Source organism: Vulpes lagopus, chromosome 1 (assembly GCF_018345385.1).
Source record: "Vulpes lagopus strain Blue_001 chromosome 1, ASM1834538v1, whole genome shotgun sequence".
Classification (NCBI taxonomy): Eukaryota; Metazoa; Chordata; class Mammalia; order Carnivora; family Canidae; genus Vulpes; species Vulpes lagopus.
The window spans coordinates 8562636-8590396 of record NC_054824.1 but is presented as its reverse complement, the minus strand read 5'-3'; the positions used below and the strand labels follow the sequence as shown (position 1 = coordinate 8590396).

General features: G+C 41.1%; 1 protein-coding gene across 3 annotated transcripts in view; it reads right to left on the bottom strand.

The window, feature by feature from the left end:
* The window catches only part of PDSS2 (decaprenyl diphosphate synthase subunit 2), a 251828-nt gene that overhangs the window by 2588 nt on the left and 221479 nt on the right, over positions 1 to 27761 (bottom strand). The gene's annotated exons all lie outside the window — the stretch shown is intronic.

Sequence of the window (27761 nt, the reverse complement as noted above, 5' to 3'; positions counted from 1 at the left end):
TGAGAAAACAGAGGACCAGAGTAGTTCAACAGCTCACTCAAGATCACAGGTGGAGGGTGGCACAGTTGTGGTCAGAAGCCAGGGTTTCTAACGCCCAGTCCAGCAGTACTTAATTACTGTACTCTCCCAGAATCTCGCCACCCCACTGGTATTGCCACACTGCGTATGAACGTCAGGACTATTTCAGCCTAGGATTCCCTGGACTCGTGCCAATCACTGAATGCATGAAGGCACCAAAATAGTGCTGCATATCAGAGGCAGCCAGATTCAAACTCCCATTCTAGCTTTATAATCTTAGAGAAACCATTTAACTGCTTAGGATAATATCAGTCCCTTGTAGGACTGTTGGCGGCGGGAGGGGAGGGGGGGGGAGCTACCCAAGACAGCACAGAGTGCCTGACAGTGTCTAAAACACTACAAATATTCAGAATGACTTAATTCTTCTTCCTCCTCAGGCCCTTAGAAAGCTGATCCATTCAGAAGATGAAGTCTATTTTAGCTTGATGCATAACAACCTCAAAGGTAGTTGGAATTGGAGAAAGAAAGAAAGAAAGAAAGAAAGAAAGAAAGAAAGAAAGAAAGAAAAGGGGGGAGGGAGGGAGGGAGGGAGGAAGAATATGCTATTTGCATTATCTTTTTTTAAAAGACTTTACTTATTTGAGACAGAGAGTGAGAGAGAGCACAAGCTGGGGGAGCAGCAGGCAGAGAGAGAGGGAGAAGTAGATTACCCACTGAGCAGGGATCTCAATGTAGGGCTCGATCCCAGGGCCTTGGGATCATGACCTGAGCTGAAGGCAGATGCCTGACTGACTGAGTCACCCAGGTGCCCCTGCTGTCATTATCTTTAATTACCCCACATCTAAGTTAGACAAGCCAACATTCTGTATTCTAGACTTTTAGGTTGGGACCTATAGGCATGTGTATAATAAGTGCATGATGGATTTCAATTTGCAAATATTAACTGACACCTATTATGTGAAAGGAGTACGATGATCCTTCTCTGCTTCATGGATCAGGAACTAATTAAGGGTATACTGTAAAAAGCAGCAAAACCAAGGGACAAACGTACGGCTATGGACAAAGAAATGAGAGATCAACTTTAATTAGAAGAGATTCAAGAAGATCTTATAAAGTAGGTGAGATCTGAGGCATGTCATGAGAATGCTGATAAGTGGTCATGGGGTTGAGGGTAGCAAGGGAATTATATTGAAAGAGAACAGCCTGAGCAAAGGCACAGAGGAGACCAGAATACAGTGTCCAAGGAATAAAGAGATTGGTGTGACAAACCTTAAAGGAGTAGGTATTAGGGGATCCAAGAGGGCTCTGAAAACTACGCTAAGAAATTTGAATTAAGGGGTGCCTGGGTGGCTCAGTAGTTGAGTGTCTGCCTTTGGCTCAGGACGTGGTCCCAGGGTCCTGGGATTGAGTTGTGCATTGGGCTCCCCATAGGGAGCCTGCTTCTCCCTCTGCTTGTGTCTCTGCCCCTCTCTCTATGTCTCTCATGAATAAATGAATTAAATCTTAAAAAAAAAAAAGAAATTTGAATAAAAAAATGTTTGATTATCAAATATTTTAAAAGTACAGAAAAATTCAAAGACTAGTACAGGCAAACTATGGTCCCAGGGCCAACTTGCACCCCCTGTTTTTATAAATCAAGTTTTGTTGGAAGTATCCGTGCCCATTCTGTTCAATATTGTCTATGGCTGCTTTTGTGTTCTAGTGGCAGAGCTGCAGAGGTGAGTAGCTGCCACAGAGGCTGTACTGGGCTGCGGAGCTTAAATTACACTTTAGTTTTTACAGAAAGTCTGCTGACTCCTCGACTAGCACAACGAGTGACCACATAATCTTCTACCAAAAGTCAACAATTGTCAATGTTTTGCTTTTTTGTTTTATCTACCTGCATGTACCTGTTTTCTCAACCATTTGAAAATAAGCTGTGGGCAGTGGTATGATGGTAAATTACCTTTCTAGGGGAGGAAAAAGACTTTGTTAGTAGCACTTGCAGATTTTTGTGGTACAAAAACTCCCATCATGGATGATTTCAAGCTACCAAGGGTTGTGGAATCACAAAATTCTGAAATATTTGACAATAGGCTCTGAGCTGGTAGGACTTGTCTTGGACACATGTTGGGCTGCAGGATGCTTCACCCTCGTTTTGACATGCAGCTCCTAAGAACATTCTCCTACATAGCCAGAATATTATTTTCATAACTAGGGAAGTTAATCATAATTCTCTATCATTCTGTAATACCCATGTGCAAATTTCCCCAGTTGGCTCTAAAATGTCTTTTTTTTAGTCTTTTATTTTTTTCCCAAATCACGATGAATCCTGGTTCACACATCACATTCATTTGTTATGACACTTTAATATTTTCTCCCCCATGATATTGCCATTTCAAAAGGACCAGACTGTGCTGTGCAATGTTTTACATTCTGCATTTCTGTCTCTCTCTTTTTTAAAGAGTTTATTTATTAAAGAGAGAGAGGTCTCACCCAAGCAGGGGGAGCAGCAGAGGGAGAAGGAGAAGTAGGCTCCTCACTGAGCAGGGCGCATGACTTGGGGCTCAACCCCAGGACCCTGGGATCATGACAAGAGCCAAAGGCAGATGTGTAACAGACTGAGCCACCCAGGAGTCCATTTTCTCTATTTCTCTGATTGCTTCATTTAGTTTGTTACTTCATAAATTTAATTCAGTAGGCCCAACTGAATTTTTTTTTTTTTTTTTAAGAATTTTTATTTATTCATGAGAGACCCAGAGGGAAAGGCAGAGACATAGGCAGAGGGAGAAGCAGGCTCCCTGTAGGGAGCCTGATGTGGGACTTGATCCCAGGACCCTGGGATCCCAACCTGAGCCAAAGGCAGACCCCACCACTGAGTCACGCAGGTGTCCCAAAGGCCCAACTGAATATTTGATGGTGACCTGTAAGATACTTAATTCTTATAATGAAAGGTAGTTCAGATCAGGGCAAAAGAGCATCTAGGAGGATATCACTGAATATTACTCAAGCCCTTAAAAAAGTTCATTTCTCTCACCAAACACTATTGTACTTCCAGTTAATACTTAAATCTTCTCTCTACAGAATTGTGCTTTGCATAGCTTCCATGAGGAAAATGGCCATTTCATGATTCATCAGTAATTTAATTCTTCACAGAAGGTACTATTCCTCACAGACAGCTACATAAATTTTGACCAACAAAACCTAAACTATTGGCTCAAAAGAAATCCTTTAGATATTATTCATAGGCCATAAATAAGACTCATTTTTACTATATAATATATTTTTACAATATAATATAAAATATAATAATAATTACAATATAATATATTATATAATATAATATATTTACAATATAATATATAATATATTATATAATTATATTATATAATATAATATATATAATATATTAATATGTAATTAATATATAATTACAATATAATATATTAGGCAATGGGTTTATCCTGACCAAACAATCTCATCTTTTCTAAATAAATGTGATAAAAGACATATTAAGTTGGAATTTCTAAACTTGGCTGGCCATAAGATTCACCTGGGGAACTTTGCTTTTTAGGTCATTCCAATGATTAGCCAGATTTGGGAGTACCTAACTTTCTGGGGTACATATTTTGAGTTACTATGGGTTGAGGGGTGCCAGGGTGGCTCAGTCAGTTAAGTGTCTGCCTTCAGCTTAGGTCATGATCCCAGGGTCCTGTGGTTGAACAGGAGGGGCGGGGGTGTCTCAGGCCAGCAGGAAGTTTGCTTCTCCTTCTCCCTTTGCCTGCCACTCCCCGTTTGTGCTTTCTCTTTCGCTGCCAAATCAATCCATCCATCCATCAATCAATCTTAAAAAAAAAAAAATCAAAATAGTTGGGTTGCATTTATACTATTTTGACCACACTTCCAACTGGCAGTCTTGGCAATGATCAAATTCAATTCAGCCACCAGTATTGGGCATGTATATGGCCTAGGTGTATAGCAGGGGTGGGAGATACAGAGACTAACACAGTTGCTGCTTCCCAGGGCCACTTGTTACGGGGGTGCCCTAGGGTTGTAGAACTGAAGGGGGTTGAAAGGAATACTGAGGGACTGGACCTACAACCTTTGTTTTATTTTTTTATTTTTATTATTTAAAGATTTTATTTATTTATTCATGAGAGACACAGAAAGAAAGAGAGAGAGAGAGAGAGAGAGAGAGGCAGAGACACAAGCAGAGGAAGAAGCAGGCTCCATGCCGGGAGCCTGACATGGGACTTGATCCAGGGTCTCCAGGATCAGGCTCTGGACTGAAGGCGCACTAAACCGCTGCACCACCCGGGCTGCCCTACAAACTTCGTTTTAATATTGCCAGAGATAACACCGCAATTAGAAAAATTCTTTCTGCTTCTACCTTCACCTACATTTTGACTGAGCAAAGCCCAAACTAATGCATAGACAGAACTTTCCATATTAGGATATGGCTAGTATGGTATGCCCTCTGGCCTTTATGGCTTGAAAAACATTTTAGCCGCAGGATAAATGACAAAAAAATACAAAAAGGTGAATTACCAGTCTGTATTTTACTTCTCTGATATAGCACTTTAGGGCACTAAAATAATTAAATCTCTAATTAAGTCAACTGAATAATTGTATAAGTGCAGCATCACCTGCAATAAATTAAGTCCAAATCCCTTGCTAGAGGATCCAATTAAAGATATTAACACAGAGATAAAAAGATGCAAAGTACTTAAAGTTAAGTGCATTATTATTTAACATTTATTAAAAGGTGTTATTAAACACCTTTTCAGTGATAAATGTTGTTTTTATGAAACCCTTTGAGAAAAAAAAAAAAAAAAGAAACCCTTTGAGAAATCATTATATGCCTGTGAAAACTATTTGGTTAAAAAATTCTCTGAAATATTAAAGATGAGCCCATGCCATGACATCTAAGCAGCTTTAGCAGAAGTGGCAGCCACTTCTCTCTAATGAAACTAAAGAAAAGACTTTAAGGGGGAATCCCTGGTGGCTCAGCGGTTTGGTGCCTGCCTTCAGCCCAGAGCATGACCCTGGAGTCCCGGGATCAAGTCCCACATCGGGCTCCCTGCATGGAGCCTGCTTCTCCCTCTGCCTGTGTTTCTGCCTCTCTCTCTCTCATGAATAAATAAATAAAATCTTAAAAAAAAAAAAAAAAGAAAAGACTTTAAGACCTAGAAGAAACCCCATCCCGATCTTATCTTCTCACCTCATTTTGTAGGAGAAGATATTGGGATGAGATCGGCTAAGTGATAAGAGCCAACAGCAAACTTGAGAAATAGCCTGGGTTTCATTTCCACACATCCAGAGCTCTTCCCCTCTACAGTGCTGAACAGAATTGGAGATAACCCCAAGCTTTCTTTTCCCAAACAGATAGAGTGCTATAGAGAATGGGGATGCTGAAACTCATCTGGAAAAGAGGGTAGACCTTGTTCTGTAGAAACTGTATAACAGAAAGAGAGTATAAAAGCAATAAGCTAAAGTTTTTTTTTAATTGTTGAAAACATCTGGATAAGGATAAAAGGAAACAAATGGAAGCCATGCTTTTATGGAAAGAGACCATACGGTAGAAGTGGATCATGCTTCCCTAACAGGGATTATGAAGCTGGCAGTAACGTAGAACGAGTTTTACTAAAACTCACGTTCTAACACTTGATAAATTCTTGGGGTGCCTGACTGATAATCTTAGGCATCAGAAGACAGAAGAAGCACTTTCTGCTTCAGTATGTCAACATAATTGGGTGTAAAAGTGATAGAAATTTGGTGCACACACGCGCACAAAAAGTAATGCCAACCTAGTATTAGCATCAGTGAAAGAAAGGACCAGCAGGCACAGACCATAAACTGGGAAAGCACATTTAAAAATTAATGAAAAGACTGCCATGATTCCAAGAGATCATAAATAGAAATAGTTCAAGGGTGATGAGCGCCTCTGAGAAACTAAATTTCAACAGTGGTCATGATTAATTATGAAAGAGACCAAAACAAATGGTTACAGAATAAGCTCTCTTGGGGCTCAGATTCAAAAAGGCCCAGGTGTAAAAGGAGAAGCATATCGTCTCCTCCATTGCTGAGCCCCAGCTGAGCACCTGCTCTGCACAAAGCTCCACTGTGGAGAGAGGATGCTACCCTTGATTTGAAAGAGCTGACAAAGGAGAGGTACGAAGCTGTAAAAATTGTGTGGGATTCCAACCATAAGTCTGTACTATCACCAGGATAGTTGTCACATATGTTTTCAAAGTGCCAGTCCTCACAGAAAAATGTTCAGCAACAACCTTGTCAGAATCTGCTAAAGACTGATGAGGGTGCACAGGGGAAGGAGGTGATGACAAAAAATGAGGCATCCAGATATAAAGGCTGTATGTCAAATAAGAGCAAGTGTGTTCAAAGAGTTGCAAAAGACAATGTATCATTAAGAGAAGACAAAGGAAACAGAACAACTAAAGAATGGGTTAAAAAATTGTAAAGAGAAAAATAAATTCCATGAAGAGGGGCCTCTATGGATGAAGCATGCATTCGAGCAGCCCGTTACAGGTTGTCAGGGAGGCCATAAGGCAACTACCAAGCTGCCTTAGTGCTGGCTTCTGGTATTGTTTGCGTTTCAAGACCACCACCACTCCCATTCCAAATACAGTATCATCCTCTAGGACAAATTGCTGTGTAGCACCCCACTGAGCCTCTTCCCTGCCGGCAGCTCTCTCACTCATTTTGTCTGATGCTCCTGTCGACACTTCCCTTCTCTCTCTTTCTCCTTGCTCTGGAGACCTAGTTTCCAGTCTAGGTCTTCACAGAGACATCCACTCACTTCTGTCTTCTTTATGCTTATGGTGCACATAAATGTTCTTCCCAACTGCTGAAAGATGTAGGAAATCTCAAAGATGAGAGATTCAACTACCGAGTGTCTTCAAACACAGGACAAGTGAAAAGGTGAGGACAGAGGTGCATCTGGAACAAAGACCAGTGAATTTATGGACAGTGATGGCATAATTACAAATAAAGTTATCAACCAGATTGGGTCTGTGAGCTCTAGACAAAAGGCAGTGGTGATTGCAGCCCTGGGTCACAATGAGCGAATCATTACAAAATATTCTCATTTCTTCTTGTGATATGGCCACTCACTGTTAGCCTCAGAAACAAGACAAAGAGATAAAGATACTCTAAAGATATCTTTTTTTTTTTCTCTAAAGATATCTTAAAGATACTCTAAGATACTCTAAAGATAGAGTATATTTGGGTTTTTAGAATCTTAGTCCTTTGTGGATAAGACAGAGAAATGGAGCTCTGGATTGGAGTATGATAATATGAGTTCAAATATATAAAACAACTACTCCTAGAAAATGTTTGGTAGTGGATTTATTTTGAGCAGAAAAGCAATCTCTAGGACTCAATATTTGGTTTCGTCTTTTCAGTAAATAGTGCTGAAAAAAATGGAGAGCTATATGCAAAAGAATGAAACTGGATCACTTTCTTCTACCATAAATAAAAATAAACTCAAAATGGGTTTAAGACCTAAATGTGAGACATAAAACTGTAAAACTCCTAGAAGAACGCATAGGCAGTAATTTCTTTCACAGTGGCCTTAGTAACATTTTTCTAGATATGTCTCCTCAAACAAGGGAAACAAAAGCAAAACTAAACTACTGGGGTTATGCCAAAATAAAAAGCTTTTGCACAGTGAAGAAAGCCATCAACAAAAACAAAAAGGCAGCCTACTGAATGGGAGAAGATATTAGTAAATAATACATCCAATAAGGAGTTAATATCAAAATATATAAAGAACTTATACAACTCAACACCAAATAATCTGATTAAAATTGGGCAGAGGACCTGAATAGACATTTTCTAAACAAGGCATCCAGATGGCCAACAGACATGAAAAGATCTTGAACATCACTCATCATCAGGGGATGCAAATCGAAACCACAATGAGACATCACCTTACACCACCAAGAATGGCTACTATCAAAAAGACAGGAAATAACAAGTGTTGGCGAGGATATAGAGAAAAAGGAGCCCTCACACACTGTTGGTGGAAATGTTAATTGGTGCAACCACTGTGGAAAACAGCAGGAGTGTTCCTCAAAAAATTAGTAATAGAAATACCATATGATCCAATAATTCTACTACTGGGTATCTTTTGAAAACACTAATTTGAAGATATACGCACCCCTGTATTTATTGTAGCATTATTTACAATGGCCAAGGTACAAAAGCAACCCAAGTGTCCACTGATAGATGCATGGATAAAGAAGATGTGGTACATATATGCACACACACACATACATACATTCACACACAAATATTCCTCAGCCATAAAAACGAATGAGATCTTGCCATTTGGGACAACACAGATGGACCTAGAGGGCATTATGCTAAAGTGAAGTAAGTCAGCAGAGAAAGACAAACACCATGTGATTTCACTTAATCTAAAAAAAATGAAATAAGCAAACAGACATCAGGAACACACCCATAAATTCAGAGAACAAACTGATGGTTGCCTTAGGGGAAGAAGACTGGGGGACAGGCAAAATGGGTGAAGGGGAGTGGGAGATACAGGTTTCCAGTTATGGAATGTTTAATAGAGTAGGTCCAGGATATAAAAGGTACAACATAGGGAATACGGTCAATATTCCCTATGGGAATAGGGTATCATAATGGTGTTGTATGCTGAGAGACGGTGGCTACACTTGTGGTGAGCGTATCACAACACAGAGATTTGTCAAATCACTATGCTGTACACCTAAAATAATGTAACATTGTGTGTCACTAAACTTCAATAAAAAAAGAAAAACAAAACAAACACCCTAACCTGATTTCTTTCCTTTATCACAGTTCTATGGATTACCTGAATGAAGATGGAGAAGAAATACATACTAAATTTTAATTTTCTGATGTCATAGAGCCAAGAGAGAAAGCTAACACATGGATAGCATCAAAATTTTAGTGGTTTTGGGATGCTTGGGTGGCTCAGTGGTTGAGCATCTGCCTTTGGCTCAGGTCATGATCTCGGGGTCCCGGGATCGCTTCCCGCATCGGGTCCCTATAGGGAGCCTGCTTCTCCCTCTGCCTATGTCTCTGCCTCTCTCTCTGTGTCCCTCATGAATAAATAAATAAAATCCTTAAAAAAAAATCTTAATGGTTTTGACATGTTGAAGAAAGACTGATACTAGTGAGATGAAATATAACACAGGATAATTGTATAGTTGTACATTTAGGTTTCAAAAATTAATTGTAAAAGTGTAAGCCTAAATTTGGCAGTGATTCATAAATAAGTGTTGAGAATCTTTGATAACCACATTCTTTATATAAGCCAAGACTGTGATACAGATTAAAAAAGAAAAAAAAAAAAAAGCCCAAACACAAACTCTGACAGCATCAACAGCTGTACATGTCCAAAACAGAGGCCGGAAAATGGTCACACTATACTGTTTGATGGTCAGTTCATGTTTAGAAAACTATGTTCAGTCCTGGGTGCCATGGTCATGTGTCAAGAGGGGCATTCAGAATAGACTGGATTTAGTATTAGGATGAAGAAGTATTTGGAAACATGTCATCTAAGAATGTTTAACCGGGAGGAAAGAAGTAAAGGAGGAGACGAAAGCCATCTTCAAATATCTAAAGCGATTAAATGGAAGACAGAGCAGTCTTCCATTTCTTTTTTTTTTTTTTTTAAGATTTAATTTATTTATTTGATAGAGAGAGAGCACACAAGCAGGGGGAGTGGCAAGCAGAGGGAGAGGGAGAAGCAGAATCCTCACTGAGCAGGGAGCCCGATGAGGGGCTCCATCCCAGGACCCTGGGATCATAATCTGAGCCAAAGGCAGATGCTTAACTGACTGGGCCACCCAGATGCCCCGGAGCAGTCCTGTTCTATCTGCTTCAGGAGACAGAACAAAGAGCAAAAGGTGAAAGTTCTGGGAAGCAGATTTCAATTACAAATAAGAGAGAGAGTTTTCAAATAACTAGAGTTGTCTAACAACAGAATAATTATTTTTGGCAAGCTCTGAACCCCCTATTTTTGGAAGTCCTCAGCCACTGGATGACCACATCAGAGAAAGTATGAATAAAATTCTTAGCAGATGTGGGAGGTGGAACAGGGCAGCCTCCAAAGTCCCATTCAACTCCAAGATTCTAGCTGTTAGTGCTTCAATTGAAAGGTCTTCCCAACTTCTGAGTGGCAAGACTTGGTACAAAAGGAAAAGCTATAATTAAAACCTTTCTCTAACATGATAACCATATTATGATAAACAAACAAATTGCAAGCAACATAAAAGCATTCCTTTTTACTTAGAACAAGGAATTATTTCCAAGAGTTTACAGAAAGTAAGTCTACTGGGGTGCCCGGGTAGTTGAGTTGGTGAGCCTTCGGCTCAGGTCATGATCTCAGGGTCCTGGGATCGAGCCCCATGTAGGGCTCCTGGCTCAGCAGAGGGCCTGCTTCACCCTCTCCTTCTACCTGACCCTCTGCCTGCTTGTGTGCTCTCTCTGTGTCAAACAAATTAATACAATCTTAAAAAAAAAAAAAAAGAAAAGAAAAGAAAGAAAGAAAATCTACTGATTTATTTTTTAAAAAAAGATTTATTTATTTATTCAGGAGAGACACAGAGTGAGATGCAGAGACACAGGCAGAGGGAGAAGCAAGCTACCTGCAGGGAGCCATGTGGGACTCAATCCCAGGAACCTGGGATCATGACCTGAGCCCAAGGCAGACGCTCAACCACTGAGCCACCCAGGTGTCTGGAAAAGCTACTGATTTAACTAAGTATCTTATTTCACCAGAAGGAAAGGAGATGGAAATAGAATTTTTAGTTACTTTCTCAATCACATGAATTCTTGTGCAAAAGCACAAGAACCAGTGTGCGTCCCAATGTGAAAATGGCCATAATAACAATATTAGCAATAACAACAAAGACAATCTTATAGTACTTACGTGTGCCCAGATACATATATCTTCAATCCTTATAACAGCCCTATGAGGTAGGTGCTAACATTATTCTTATTTTACAGACGAAGAAACTTATACAAGAAAAGTACCTCAAGGTAACGTAGAAGATAAATGCTGGAGTCAAGAATCAAATAGTTCTTGCTTAGGGTGCTTGGGTGTCTTAGCGGTTTAGCGCCTGCCTTCGGCCCAGGGCGTGATCCTGGAATTCTGGGATCGGGTCCCACATCAGGCTCCCTGCAGGAGCCTGCTTCTCCCTCTGCCTGTGTCTCTGCCTCTGTGTCTCTCATGAATAAATAAATAAGATCTTTAAAAAAATAAACAAATAGTTCTTGCTCTTAACCAGCATGGTATAATGCCATTTATTTCACTCTTACATGAATTGGGAAGCATTTCAATTTCATTTGGGAAGAGAACACCTATCTATGTCAATAATGTCCTTTCTAAGCCTGTGCACAAGGGCAAATTTTTTCACTATACATAACAGACTTTTAAAAATACGTTAAGTCAAATAACTTTGGAAAAAACCATATTTATAGAGATGACAAAATTTTGAAGCCATCATTATATTAATCCTGCACTTCTATTACAATATATACATTTTTAAAAAACCATAACTAAAAATGCCATATGGCTGCAGAACAAATGTCAATTAGAATTGGAAGTGGAAAATTTCCACATTTCTGCTAAGAAAAAGGCCATAAATATTTTAATTGATTAAGTATATTCTTCAGGTCATACTTTCTTTTTTTTAAAAAAAAAACAGGCCCTGAATAAGGCTCAGATAATCATCACATCCACTATTGAGCCACAAAAAGAAACTAACATATTTTTACTTAAATCCTTAATAATGAAAACTTATTTTTTTTAATTTTTATTTTTTAATTAATTAATTTATTTATTCATGATAGTCACAGAGAGAGAGAGAGAGAGAGGCAGAGACACAGGCAGAGGGAGAAGCAGGCTCCATGCACCGGGAGCCCGATGCAAGATTTGATCCCGGGTCTCCAGGATCGTGCCCCAGGCCAAAGGCAGGCACCAAACTGCTGCGCCACCCAGGGATCCCATGAAAACTTATTTTTACCAAAAATCTCAACCAAAGACTCTGACTACAGTCATGGTACTTGGGGGTTTCACACAATCACAGGACATCATTACCTCATGTTATTCTTACTATTCTTTAAAACCAGGGTCGCCTGGGTGGCTCACCGGTTGAGTACCTGCCTTCGGTTTAGGGTGTGATCCTGGAAACCTGGGATTGAGTCCCACATCGGGCTGCCTGCATGGGGCCTGCTTCTCCCTCTGCCTGTGTCTCTGCCTTTCTCTCTGTGTCTCATGAATAAATAAATAAAATATTTAAAAATAAAATAAAATAAAACGAATCTCAGGGGGCGCCTGGGTGGCTGAGTTGGTTAAGTGTCCACCTCTTGATTTCAGCTCAGGTTATGATCTCAGAGTTGTGCGATTAAGCCTTGCATTGGGCTCTGTGCTGGGCATGGAGACTGCTCAGGATTCTCTCTCCCTCTCTCTCTGCCCTTCCCAGACCCCAATGCACACACACCCTCTCACAGAAAACACACACACACACACACACACACAAATAAAAGCAATCTTAGGGTTCATCATGCTACATTTAAATCATTGGATGGGGTGCCTGGGTGGCTTAGTCAGTTGAGCAGCCGACTTGATTTCAGCTGGGGTCATGATCTTGGGGTTGGGGAATCGATCTCCAAGTGGGGCTCTGCACTCAGTGGGGAGTCTGCTTGGGGATTCTCTCCCTCCCCCTCTGCCCCTCCCCTGGCTGTGCTCTTTCAACAAATTAATTAAACAAATAAATAAACAAACAAATAAATAAATAATTAATCTTAAAAAAAAAGGTCATTGGATGAAGGATTAAGAACTTTGATTTGACAAATATAATTTAGCCCATACGTTAACATTTTTCTGTTCTCTTATAAAACATTATTTTTTTCTTTTCTAAGATAGCCTGGGAAATTCCTGTAATATGCATGGAGCTTTAAGATGCTTTTTAATAAGTTCTATTTATTATTTTGCAGAATTAAGATCATCCTTTATAACTGTATGAGCATGTATAACACACATGACATTTGTTACACTACTCTCCTTTTCCCTTGCTGAGTCCCAGGACTTGCAGTCCCTGGAGGTGAGAGGTAAGAGAATAGGGGAGCTATACGAGAGACAAATGCTACTCCTTCCACAGATGGCAGTCTTTCAAGGGCCTGGAGCAGAAACTCCCAGATGAAGCCACACAGGAACCTTTTTAAATCTAATATGGAAAAAAATAAAAAAAAAAAAATAAATCTAATATGGGATTAGGTGTTCTCCTCCTAAAACTGGTTAATCCATTTCTGCTGTTTTCTAATAATATGAAAAACAATTGTAGAGAGGCAATAAGCAAACGTTAGTAGAGAAACTCTGGCCCTGGACATGTGATCCTGGGCAAGGTGACATCTCTAAACCCTCACCTGTAAAATTGCAAAGATCATATTTATACCACGTGAATTATCATGAAGAACAAATAAGATGATGTATGGCAAATTACTTTGACATCAATAAAATGCTATTCAGGGCGCCTGGATGGCTCAGTTGATTAAGCATCTGCCTTTAGCTCAGGTCCTGATCCTGGGGTCCTGGGATTGAGCCCCATGTTAGGTTCCAGCCCAGAGTTGGGCTCCCTGCTCAGTGGGGAGTCTGCCTCTATCTCTCCCTCGGCCTGCCACTCTGCCTACTTGTGCTCTCTAATAAATAAAATCTTGTTTTTTTTTAAAGCTTTTATTTATTTATTCATGAGAGACACAGATAGAGAGAGAGGCAGAGACACAGGCAGAGAGAGAAGCAGGCTCCATGCAGGGAGCCTAATGTGGGACTCGATCCCAGGACTCCAGGATCACGCCCTGGGCCAAAAGGCAGATGCCAAACCACTGAACCACCCAGGGATCCCAATAAATAAAATCTTTTTTTCTTTTTTTCTTTTTTTTTTTTTTTTTTTTTTTATGATAGTCACAGAGAGAGAGAGAGAGGCAGAGACACAGGCGGAGGGAGAAGCAGGCTCCATGCACCGGGAGCCTGATGTGGGATTCGATCCCGGGTCTCCAGGATCGCGCCCTGGGCCAAAGGCAGGCGCCAAACCGCTGCGCCACCCAGGGATCCCTCAATAAATAAAATCTTAAAAAAAAATGCTATTCAAATGCAAGACCTGAAGAGGAAGAGAGCATGGAGTTTGTTGTAGAATTTAGATGTAATATTTACATAATGCACCTGGCTTTAATTACAAACATTCATAGACTACTTTATATAGATTCATGAAGTTGTTTTAAATATTTTAAGTCTCTGTATTATTAGTGAATTGGAAATATGCTTGTGCTTAAAAAATGAATCTCCAAATCACCCTGACCATTTAAAACTGGATCTATTCTTCCTAAAAGGAAAAAAACAAAAACAAAAACAAAAAAACATGATAAAGACAGGTTTGGTCTCATGTTTCTTTTTTGTTTTTGTTTTTGTTTTTGTTTTTTTGGTCTCATGTTTCTTGCTTTCTCCACACATTTCTATTAGGCTCAGTCTTGATGGTGTATGGCCTGGCTGATAGTGAGATTTCAGTCTGGCCATACCACCCTGAGCACACCCCAGTTGCACCCAATCTTGGAAGCCAAGAAGGGTCAAGCCGAGAGAGTACTTTGGTGGGACAGTAAGATTTGTTTCTGAACTGACACCAAGGCCCAGCCTCTTACCAAAGTAAATTTAGGAGTCCACGCTGTAGGCTACTATCCACAAATAGCTTCATAACCAAATAACTCATTTCATACAAATTATCATGTTTGAATATACATATATATATATTCCTATCATATATATATAGATAACCTGAATATGTACATATGTATAGTTTAGTACACACACATATATACATACATATATATATATGTATGTGTGTATATATGTATTATAGAGGTATTTTCATGTAGTTAAAAACATTTTACTAGCACACTAAAAGTTGACCTAAATTGTTGACTCCTTGGCAGAGAATTCAGGCAAAGTCTGTCCTTAAGACAGACAGGTAAACTTAAAGCTCAGGATAGGAGCAGATATACTTGATTTCAAAATGTAATTAAGTGGACCAAAATGTACACTTTATTTATTTTTAAAAGATTTATTTATTTTATTTGAGAGTGAGTGCATGAGCAGGGGTGGAAGAGGATGGTAGAAGGGGAGGGAGAGGAGAGAGAGAATCTCAAGAAGACTCCCCACTGAGCAAGGAGGCGGACATGGGTCTTGATCTCATGACCCTGAGATCATGACCTGAGCCAAAATCAAGAGTTGGACCCTTAACCAACTGAACAAACCCATGGCTCCCAGATGGACCAAAATGTACGATAAGTTTTTTGAAAATTTATTCATGAGAGACACAGAAAGAGAGGCAGAGACACAGGCAGAGGAAGAAGCGGGATAGGGGACTCAATCCCAGGACCCCGGGATCACAACCTGGCCAAAGGCAGATGCTCAACTGCTGAGCCACCCAGGCATCTCCCAAAATGTTCAATTTAATTCTTAGTTTATAAATTTTCATTGGCATTTGATAGGCTGGGCATTTGAGGTTCATAATATGGAATTATATTAAATTGAGGGTTAAATTGCATTAAAAAGTAATCACGTCTTCTGAGGAAAATTTAACTATTTATAAATAATCTCAGATTTACTGATATTCTGATTCAAAAATAATTTTTAATTTTAGTATTATATTCCAAAGAGGAACTTAATTCTACATATTTAGGTTCAGAAAGCAAAACACACCATAGGTTGTAGATTGCAGCAATGAGCCAGTCTTTGCCTGTAGCTTTTTGAGGAATTAATCAATAGTAAACTCTGTAATCTCATGATGAATACTATGCTGGTTATTTAATTAAAAAGAATATTGTGGGATGAGAGAAATCCAAGAGTCCTGGGGATTATTTGAGGAATACATAAACTATATGAGTTCATATCTTACACATTTCTTAAATCCTCCTCATGCCTCAATTTTTCATCTGCTTTAGTATTTGGATGCTGATACCTAGGGATCACTTGCTTCAAAACTACTATCACTACCACTGCTATCCACATGACCCTAGATTCCTAATATCCTAACATGTATCCTGATACAACATGAATTTAAAAACACATTTATGACTTCCATCACTAGAGTACATGTCCAACAACAGAAAAATTCTATCTACTGAGGGTTATGACAACGACATATCTGCCAGGCAGGTTACATCAGACCAGGGGCAAATGCAGGAATCAGAAGAAGTTACTCTCTGTGCTACGTAAATATAATCATACCTGCTTGATTAACATCTCTTTCAGCTGTAGATCTCTATGTTACCTTGTTATGGAAAGTGCATTTGTTAACATAGATCCTTGCCTCCTTCAAGAGAATGGTAATGAGAACTCATTTTAAATGGTTATATCCATAAAGCTTCCTTAGAAGAGTGAAGAATACTTGCCAGTTTAAAAAAAAATAAATCCCAATAATTACTGCACTGGTTCAGCAAACAAAAATCCTAAGACAGTCACTTACCAGGCAATCACTATTTCTGAGACCAGAACTATGTTGGATTATAGAGTGATGCATACCATTTCCTGGATGTTTGTAAAACCAGAGCCTGCATATGAATTCTCTCTTACTTTATTGGTAGTGTGTCTTTTTTGGAGGGGGAGGGCATTTGACTATTTTAATGGGTAACTCTGGAAATCAGATTCTCTCCGTTCCCCAGAGTATGCTGTTTTCTTCTTCTTCCTTCCTTTCTTTCTTTTGATTGTTGGAAGCAGTAGTAGTCTATTTGCTTTGTGATTTTTTTCCAAATTATTTTGCAAAATGATTCCTTGTTGTATTTGATCCTTGAAGTCTCTCTTCCTTTACCTCATATTCAGCCATGTAGTACATCTAAAGCACCATGAGAAGCAGTACGGTGGTAAGGAATACATACCGTGGAGTCCGCCAACCTGGATAGAGTAACGAGTCTGTGAGACAGTAACTGTGTGAACACTGTTAGGTTATTTGATCTCTTCTCCATAAAATGAAGGGATTCAAAGAATGTGATAGAACCATCTGATTAGAGTGCTTTGTGGGTCTTGAGCAGATTGCACAATGAGCAACATGTCTACTAGGGTAGGCATCTTAGAGAGATCAAAACATGTAGAAGAAAGGCCCACAACCTTTTTTAAAGAGGTGCACAAAAATCTTTTAAGGAATGAATCAAAGAAAAAGGTTCGTGTAATTCTCTTAGATCTAGAACAGGGACACCTCTACAGGGGGCACCATTGCACTATGCAGGAATCCATCCTCAGAAGTACAACTCTGCCTTTGCTATGATCTTTGAGTAGATAAGATCTTTCATCAAGCCAGAAAGCCAAAGACTTGGGGGAAAGGAACAGAATCCACTCACCCAAAATCTCTAGGAGCATCTTCCACATCACTAACCAAAGCTGCAGTTCTTAGAATCTCTACTGCCATCACAGTAACTCTGTTTGAAAGTTGGGGTGGCATAGGCACCTGGCTATTTCAGGAAAGGTAGTTAAGCACATCCAGAATCAGTACCGTGCCTGATGTGGTGTGTGGGGAAGCTGAGTAGTGTTTTCAAACACTGCTTAGGAAACATGGGGGAAGGGCTTCAGATGTGCCACCTAAACAGATTATGCCTTTCTGATAGACCACTCATGTTGAAATCACAAAAGCTGTCAATTCTAAATAAAACCAGGCTGTCGGATTAGTGCCTGAGTTTGCAAATATCAATCTAGGTAAGGACAAAGACTTCTAACTTACTAAAACCACATTCAGGGTCTACACAGTGGTGTCTCTCTTTTCTTTCTCTTAAAAAAACATAATTTTGGAAAGCCCATACCTCACCCCTGTTTTTATGACAAGGGAAGAGAATGGTATTTCTTTCAGATCTACTTAAAACAGCTTCAGTGGACTAAACAGGCTCCTCTAGGGGACAGAAGGCTCTATCCTCTACATAAAGGCATATAGGCACTTCCTGTGCACAGGTGGCTCCTGATACCACAAACTGGGAGCAATAATTGAATCCAGCTATCCCACAGTGCAGAGCACTCACCCACAGAACCAGCCTGGAGGGCATTTTTAGTTAGCTTTCTAGACTAAGATTCAAAAGGTTACCCCAACTGAATCTTTGTTTCAACCCAGGGAGTACAAAGCAGTGAGGATGTAACCATCTGATCAGAAATATACTTGGGAGGAAAGAAGAACAAAGGCAGAGCTAAAAATGCCTTATGAATTAGAAGAACAGAATCTAGGCGGAACATTTGGTTTATCTCAGGTTATTCACTCATTCATTCATTCAACAGTAGTTCAACAAATATTTATTTGGTACCTAGTATGTGCCAGGCACTGTGTTAGGCCCTCAGACTACAGTGGTGAGCAAAACCAGACACGACTCCAGGCTTACAACAAAGAACTAGTCTGCACTAACAATCTACGTCTGCCTTAGCTTCCTAATGAATGTTAGATATTAGGTAGAGATGTAATTTTTTTAGATGTCAGTAATTTTAAGGATGAGATCGTCCCACTAAAAATTATTATTGTGAACTACTTTGGCAATTTACATATAAAATTAGAAACCCAAGATCAACAAGCTCGAACTACATGATTTAAAGAAAAATTAGATTTACAACTGCATAGAGAATTGAAGTCGAATATTATCAATAGTATTTGGGTTAACAACTGAGAGAATGGCATACTTTATGATGTCATAAAGAGGCTTATTATTGATAGCACTTAATAATATTATTCATGATCTACAGGGGGGACAGAGATTATGATCATCAAATCTGTTGATGCTATTGAGGTGTGTGGGATTGCTAACACCACAGAGAACAAGAATCTAATTTTAAAATAATATTAAGAAATTAGAGGAATAGATCATCAAAGCAAGATGACAGTCACTGAGCACAAATGCAAAATAAAATACCCAGAGACTTAAGGAGGAAAAAACTAACTTGATGACTGGGGATGAATGAATGCCCAAAGGGTAACTGTTTTGCAAAAAGACTTGAGGGCTCATAGTAAGATACAACTCTGGTTCAAGATACTAACTACTGTATGTGGAGCCCAACGCAGGCAGGGCTTGAACTCATGACATGACCCTGAGATCAAGACCTGAGTTGAGGGGCGCTTGGGTGGCTCAGATGGTTAAGCATCTGCCTTAGGCTTGGGTCATATCTTGGGGTCCTGGGATTGGGCCCCGTGTATAGCTCCCTGCTCAGCGGGGAGCCTGTTTCTCCCTCTCCCTTTGTTACTCCACCTGCTTGTGTTCTCTCTCTCTCAAATAAATAAAATCTTAAAACAACAACAACAACAACAACAACAAAAAGCCCCCAAAACCTGAGCTGAGATCAAGAGTGGGGCACTTAACTGACTGAGCCACCCAGGTACTCCCAGAATTTATTTTTGTTTGCTTGTTTTTAAAGATTTTTATTTATTTATTCATGAGAGAGAGAGAGAGAGAGAGACCCTGCGACACAGGCAGAGGGAGGAGGCTCCATGCATCCCAGGACTCCAGGATCACACCCTGAGCCGAAGGCAGACGCTCAAATGCTGAGCCACCCAGGTGTCCCAATAATTGTATTTTAAAGGAGATATGGAATCAAAGAGAGTTGCAAAAACTGACTTTAGTAAATTAATTATTTTAAAAAATAGATTAAATCTATCCATGATTGCTGCAAGGAAAAAACACCTGTCTGAAATATGATTGCCAAAAGAAAAATAGCTGGTTTTATTTGACTTTTAAGGAAACAAGGAGTAGGGGATTTAAAACTTTCGATGGCAATCCAGGCTATACCTTCCAAGCACCTATCCCTGAGCTGTGATTAGGTCCTCAGGTTAATGCTTGCAATGCCTGCTCAGTGTGCTGGGTTTCCATTCTCAACTATCCTCCAGCACTTCAACAACCTGAGGCCTAACATAATTTGCAGTGTACAAAAATTACACTTTCCAACCGTGCATTACGTTTCTTTTCTTTTTTTAAGATCTTATTTATTGGGCAGCCCTGGTGGCACAGCGGTTTAATGCTGCCTGCAGCCCAGGGTGTGATCCTGGAGACCCTGGATCGAGTCCCACGTCAGGCTCTCTGCATGGAGCCTGCTTCTCCCTCTGCCTGTGTCTCTGCCTCTCATTCTCTCTCTGTGTTTCTATGAATAAATAAATAAAATCTTAAAAAAAAAGATTTTATTTATTTATTTGACAGAGAGAGAGAGAGAGCACAAGTAGGGGGAACAGCAGACAGAGGCAGAGGGAGAAGCAGGATCCCACTGAGCAGGGAACCCAACAGGGGGCTTGATCCCAGGACCTCAGGATCATGAACCGAGCCGAAGGCATGCTTAACCAACTAAGCCACCCAGGCACCCCCAATCATGCATTTCCGCCTATTGCCAGAGAAGCATGCAATTTTGGGGGAGTTCTAAAATTAAATTCTGGTTATGTCACTAAACACATGATTTCAGGCAAGTTATTTTTCAATTCTTAGTAGCTCAGGACATAAGTAAAAAAATTCTTTAAAAATTTGAGTCTACATTTCAAAACTAGAAACCTTTAAAAAATACAACGTATTTATTTTAAAACATGCTGAAATGTTACCACCTTAATGCCCATGTTCATATTTTTAAATGCCTTCTTCCAGTCTTTATCAAAATTTTACATAGTTGCACCCGTATCATAAAGGTAATTGGATTTTCTTCATTCAATTCTATTACAAACACCTCATTGAATTGGACCACAAATCCTTTATGGGAATAGATGGGAGAAGGGAATGACAATGTTCTTACATAGTCTCTGTCCTCATCATGAAAACAGAAAGCCTAAATGTAAAGACAACCTCAGGAGGTTAGAGGAAACGAGAGATTCGGTGCATCCAGTGATGCCGTATGGAATACTTTACCAAAGGAGCTAATGTGAAGTCCCAGGGTAGGAGAAGTAGCATCTGCCCAAGAAAGGGGTACGCAGAAGAGAAAACACTGTAACATCTGGTCTCTAAACGTGCCAGTGTGAAAAATTCTCAGAGCCAGTTAGCTAGGGTTATGAGAAAGAACAAGCAGGCAAAAACTGTCTGCCAGAGAGAGAGAGAGAGAGAGACAGAGAGAGAGAGAGAGAGAGAGAGAGAGAGAGAGAGGGAGGGAGGGACTGGCTTTGTCAGTAAAGAAAGGACAATAATATTTACAGAAAATTTTCTATACTCAAGCTTCATAAAGTCAAATTTTGGACTCCGTAAGCAGCAAAAACCGTAAAGCAAAAACGGTTAAAGCAATCTCTGTATAAGAAAAGAAAGAGAGAGAGAGAGAGAGAGAGAGAGAGAGAGAGAGAAAAGACTAAAAGGGCAAAGCCTGGAAAGGAGAAGCATGACATGAGAGGAAAGACTCTTTTTTCTTCTTGAAGGGAAGTGATGATATGTGATCACGCAAATGCAAATGTCCGCGGACAGCACTGTTTGCTGGTGGGAAGAGAATTTTAATGTGTACCCTATGCAAATGCGTCTTAGAATAAAACAGAATGTGCCAGGCCTTCTGAGGATGGGGGAGGAAGAGAGGAGCAGCAGTTCTAGACACTGTGCTTTGGGGGGTGGGGCACAGCCAGAGCCTGGGGCCACTCCGCAGCCCTGAGCACGTTCCAGCAGAGAGGGCACGTCACAAACCCACTCCTTTAAAAAAAAAAAAATCTCCCTTACGTTCAACCGAGAACTGGATGCCTAATGAATTAACACCTGTTAAGATCTCTCTTTCCCCAGTGCTTAACCTTGAGCAAATCCGCGCTAGGGTGAACCTCAGGACGAAGACATTAAATATGCAACTCTCTTTTCTGTACTGGGTCATGGAAAAAATTATATGACCTGCACAGGAAAGACTAGGGAGGGCTATAAAGAAAGCTCCTGTAAACCACTTAGGAGTCTTTGTGTCAAAAATTAGCATGGATGTCAAAGGAGCCCCTGAGGGCCCCAGGTGAGTTACTGGTGAAAGAAGGAGGAGGTCATTACAGGGCTTGACAGGGTCTGTTTTGACCAAGTGCTACTTATTCCTACATATCCGTGTATCTGAAGCAAGTATTAAAAAGAAATTGGGAAAAGGTCTGCATCTCTATGCTGAAGATATTTAAGCAAGCCATTTTGAAAGTGTTAAAAAAATTAAAATTGTAGAGAGCCGAACCATAGGTGCCATGTTTTGCCTGAAGTGGTAAAAATACCATCTGCCTCCGTCTTTTAGCAGCAGGCTTGTTTCGAGGAGCAGTAGGCTCAACTGCAGGCATACGCTCAGCTCCAGCTGGGGAAAATACACAGACGTTTGTAGATGTTTTTCTAAGCAAGAGTAGTCAACATATTCGTTTTCTTTCAGACATGTATATGTTAGCATAGCAAACCAAGCATGAATGTGGTCTGAGAAGCTTCTCAACCAGTCCCAGCAAGTACCCACGAATTCCTACACTTCGATAGGTGGTGCTCTTCCCTCTGGCACTGCACTGAAGCAGCCGGCTTGACCCTGGGGCCAGGAGCCTGGGGAAGACGGGCTATAGGCCCAGAGACATGTGCCCAGAGCTGCAGACCCATCACTGTCATTGAGATCCCAATGGCATGGGGCATAGGAGATAAACAGCACCAGCTTTCCGGGTCACAATTCACTTCTGGTGATTATATTCCATCTCCTAAAACTTCTGCAGTTTTAACTTGGCTAAGATGCTCCTTGTTTTTCTATTTTAGGAGCTACTGGGTAGAATGGCCTTACGATTGGTTACACAGCTCCCATCCTTGCCCAGACTCCAGCCAGGTGGAGGAGTTTCAGCAATAGGTAGAGTGGCTCCCATGACTGTGTCGGCCACCTGACAGGGGTGGGAGAGACGTAATGAATTAATAGTCGTCGAGTGCTTTGATACCTTAAGATGAAAGGTGCTCTAGCAGTGTAAAGCATTCATATCCAGACTATCGCAACAGGAACTCAATTAAAAGATAATTCAATTTCTCATCTGAGTGTTTGAGCACAGGCCACTGTTTTGCTGAATGTGATGGTCTCAAGATCCAGCTGAGACTGATTTTGAAATGACCAGCTCTTCCTTCCACCCCTTCCTCACCACTCTGAGGCTGATGGAATCTGGGAGGCGGCATGTGAGGCCACAGAGCACATAGCCAAAATAATCTGTGATGGTCCTCAGAATCTGATTTTTCAGGTACAATCTGGCTTTTGGGTAAATACCACTTGGAAACAACAAAATTTCCAGCGATAAATAAATTTCATGATGGTCCAGAAATGGCTGCCGAGTTTTTCAAATGTAGTTTTACAGATAAACCCACAAGGACAGCCCTAAGCTGCTAAGCGTGGTGCCTGCATCAGTCAGCAGAGCAACATGTTCATGCAAAACGGAGATGAACAGACCGTGGGTCATGATACTCATTACTGCTACAGGCCCACAGCACTGCTTAAGAGACAGTTTCATAAGCTGCACCCTGCAGATCTCTCCTGTACCTGGCAGAGACTGATATAATCTTTTTTTCCCATGTTACTCGGGTTTAGGTCTGTGTAAGGATGATAAGTCTATGGCCCTTAAATGTCAAGTGATGGCCCTTAAATGTCAGAATCGCACCACATACTCCAGAATGGTGGGGTTCCGTTTCCAGGCAGGGGAAATATTGTCACTAGGCACTTGGGAAGGCAAACCTGGGCTACTGAACATTAAGACGGATTGTGTTATATAGTCTATAGACTATAGTTATATAGTATACACACACACACACACACACACACACACACATTTTTAAGAATTTACTTATCTACCCATGAGACACACACAGGCAGAGACATAGGCAGAAAGAGAAGCAGGCTCCATATAGGGAGCCCGATGTGGGACTCGATCCCAGGCCTCCAAGGTCACACCCTGAGCCGAAGGCAGGCGCTCAACCACCGAGCCACCCAGGTGTCCATAGTCAACATGTTCTTAAAATGGTTCACTGTAGTCTATAGTCATCCATTCTAGACCTCCCAGAACCTCCCGCACTTCTAGAATAGTACTAATGCAACTCACATGCAGTTGCCAAGCCCTCCTACATCAAAGCCCATGCTGGGTACTGATGATGCCACCATGAATGAGCCTCTGCCTTCAGAGCTCTTACGTTCCAGTAGAAGAGAAAAAAACAGAAGCAAGTGACTAAATGAAAATGATAATTTTATTATTTTATTTTAAAGATTTTATTTATTCATTCATTAGAGACACAGAGAGAGAGAGAGGCAGAGACACAGGCAGAGGGAGAAGCAGGCTCCCTATGGGGAGCCCGATGTGGGACTTGATCCCAGGTCCCTGGGATCATGACCTGAGCCAAAGGCAGAAGCTCAACCACTGAGCCACCTAGGTGTCCCGAAAATGATAATTTTAGATTACTATAAATGTCAAGAAGAAAAATAAAAACACAACAAAGGAAAAGTGGCTACTTCAGACAGAGAGGTGTGAGTCAAGGAAAGCCTACATTGGTCTTGCTTACAGTGGCACGCACATGTGCACAGAGCCTTGCACATATGTGCATACATATGTGATACATAGTAGCTGGGTGGAAAAAGTGGATGAAGGACTGAATCTAGACCTCAGGAATACACCATAAGAATGCCCTCCACCCCCCAAGAAGGATGTCTTCTCTCGAATGTGGAATGAACCGGAAGAACTGATTAGCACTGTTCTAAATTGCTCACTTTATAGGAAGGAAACTGAAGGAAGACCAGGAGGTTAAGTGATACTAGATTCTGCAATGAGTTGGCGGCCGAGGCACGGCTTGGTCCCAGGGTGTTCTATCTGTGCATCATATTTTTTCCTTTCTTTTAACCTCTTCAATTGTCATGTGTCTCTGCAATCATGTCATGATTGAAGGACTGAAGGAGTTCTCTGAGTCATAAATAAGCATCAATGATCGATCAGTAGTCGCTCTAATGCCAAATCGTGTTGAGTTTTCCCTTACTTTTCTGTTAGCTTTCCTTTACTATCACACAGTGAAATCCCAGCCTTTATCTCCAAGCTACTACATTACAACCTCCCCAATCTTCTTAACCCTGTTGATACTTGCAGCGTGTCAAAAGCATCTTACCTCTCTGATTTGAGATTAAAAACCCTATACCAGATTTTCTCCTGAAACTAACTTCATGTGTCTTCTATTTCCTTACTCATTTCTTACTCTACTATTTTCTACACTCATCCACTCCCTTCCTCTCTCCTTCATTCACTCACTCACCATTTACCATGTGCCAAGTGCTGTGCTAGCACCAAGTATACAAAGACAAGACACTGTCCCTGGCCTCGAAGAGCTCACAGTGTACGGTCTGTCTCATAAATGGGGCATTATAATATTACAGAGTAAGTACAATGACTGTGAGAGCTGCACACTGTATTAAATTTTTTTTTTAATTTTTTAATTTATTTATGATAGTTACAGAGAGATAGAGAGAGAGGCAGAGACACAGGCAGAGGGAGAAGCAGGCTCCATGCACCGGGAGCCCGACGTGGGACTCAATCCCGGGTCTCCAGGATCGCGCCCTGGGCCAAAGGCAGGCACCAAACCGCTGCGCCACCCAGGGATCCCATGCACACTGTATTAAAGAATGAAGGAGGGATGCCTGGGTGGCTCAGTGGTTGAGCATCTGCCTTTGGCTCAGGGCCTGATCCCAGGATCCAGGATCGAGTCCCACATGGGGCTTCCTGTGAGGAGCCTGCTTCTCTCTCTGCCTATGTCTCTGCCCCTCTCTCTCTCTGTCTCTCATGAATAAATAAATCTTAAAAAAAAAAAAAAAAAAAGAATGAAGGCAAGCCCTTCATCCAGGCTGGAGAACCAGGCAAAGACTACCTGTAGGAGATGAACTTAACAGAAGCCTTCCAGAAAGAACACGGTAGCTGAAAAAGGGGGAGGGGCATTTCAAGCAAAGTGTGAAGGCATGGAAAACAGAAATAGTATGTTTTGTGTGATCTGGTGCTGCTGAAACACAGGGTAGGAAGAGATGGCACTGGAGAGTCCCTCTAGGCGGTGAAATCATCCAACAAGGTTTGAGTCAGCCTTACAGACGACACGAACCAATGAAGAGTTTTAAGCTGGAGGTTAAACTATCAGGTTTATGATTCAGGTAGACATACCTAAATGTTGGCAATGGACTTGGGGTGACAAGAGAGAGTCAGGGAGACCAGTCAGTAGGCTTTGCAATGGTCAGGTGAAGAAACTCAATGTAAGTAATGGAAGAGAGAAGTCAAGAGGAGGGGTTGAATGTAAGAAAATGTAGGATACAAAAATGGTGTGACTTGGCAAAGAATCATTCTAGGGGTGAGGGAGTAGGAGGAGTCAAGGATGACTTCTAAGTTTCTCACATGGCTAACTGGTGGGATGACACTGCCAACATCAGAAGACAGAATAAGTTAAAAGGACCAGAGATACAACATGAGTGGACACTGACATAAACCATGGGCTTTGGGTAATGATATGTCGATGTAATTTCACTGTAACAAACACATTACTCTCCTGCAGATTTTTTAAAAAAATATTTTATTTATTTATTCATGAGAGACAGACAGAGAGAGAGAGAGAGAGAGAGAGGCAGAGACAGAGAAGCAGGCTCCACACAGGGAGCCCAATGAGGGACTTGATCCCATGACTCCAGGATCATGCCCTGGGCCAAAGGCAGGCGCTAAACTGCTGAGCCAACCAGGGATCCCCATCTCCTGCAGATTGTTGATAGTAGGGAAGGCTGTGTGAATGTAGGGTCAGGGGGGATATGTAACTCTTTTGACACTTTTTGCCCAATTTTGCTGTGAACCTGAAACTTCTCTAAAAAGTAAGGTCTATTTAGGGGTTCCTGACTGGCTCAGTTAGATAAGCATGTGATTTTTGATCTTGGGGTCATGTATTCGAACCCCACATTGGGTGTAGAGATTACTTAAATAAAACTTAAGGGCAGCCCCGGTGGCCCAGCGATTTAGCGCTGCCTTCAGCTCAGGGTGTGATCCTGGAGACTTGGGATCGAGTCCCATGTCGGGCTCCCTGCATGGAGCCTGCTTCTCCCTCTGCCTGTGTCTCTGCCTTTCTCTCTCTCTCTCTCTCTCTCTCTCTGGGTCTCTCATGAATAAATAAATAAAGTCCTAAAAAAAAAAACCCCTTAAAACTATTTAAGAAAAAAAAAAAAGACCAGAGATGTCAGGCAAGATGGGGAGTTCAATTCAAGATGCATTGAGCTTCCTTGCCTGTGGGAGACCCAAGGGGATATGTCCGCAGCCTGAGTTTGGGTACATAAGGCTCAAGCAGACATATGGAAGTCTTCAGTTAAGAGGTGCTCTTATGTAGCTTTTCTTAAAGGTAGCAGAAGTTTGTGAGACAGAAAAGGAGGAACTGCACCTCAGTCAAGGAAATGAGAGGAAAGGCACGGAGCCATGGGTATACAGCTCACAAGGTTCCGGATCAGCCCCGAGGCACCACTGTGGGTTTCAGCTGTCCCAGTGTGAGCAGCCCCATACAGCTTGTATTTCTTCCTCCCTGTCTCTGGAGTGCAGGTGTGCTCCTACACTGGATATTCCTGATTGTTGCATAAACCAGATGGTTAGCATGTTCCTTTAGCCAAGCAGCTGTATGCATCCCGCACACCTGCTAAAATGTTCCATTTGTCCCCGAGGGGAAAACAGAATGTGACCCGACCGTGTTTGGAGGCTTGCATTGGTGCACTGAAATCTGAACTCCCACAGCAGTTTTTAAACGTGGCTGTGTGTCGGAACGATCTGTGGAGCCCTTTTTTCAAATAC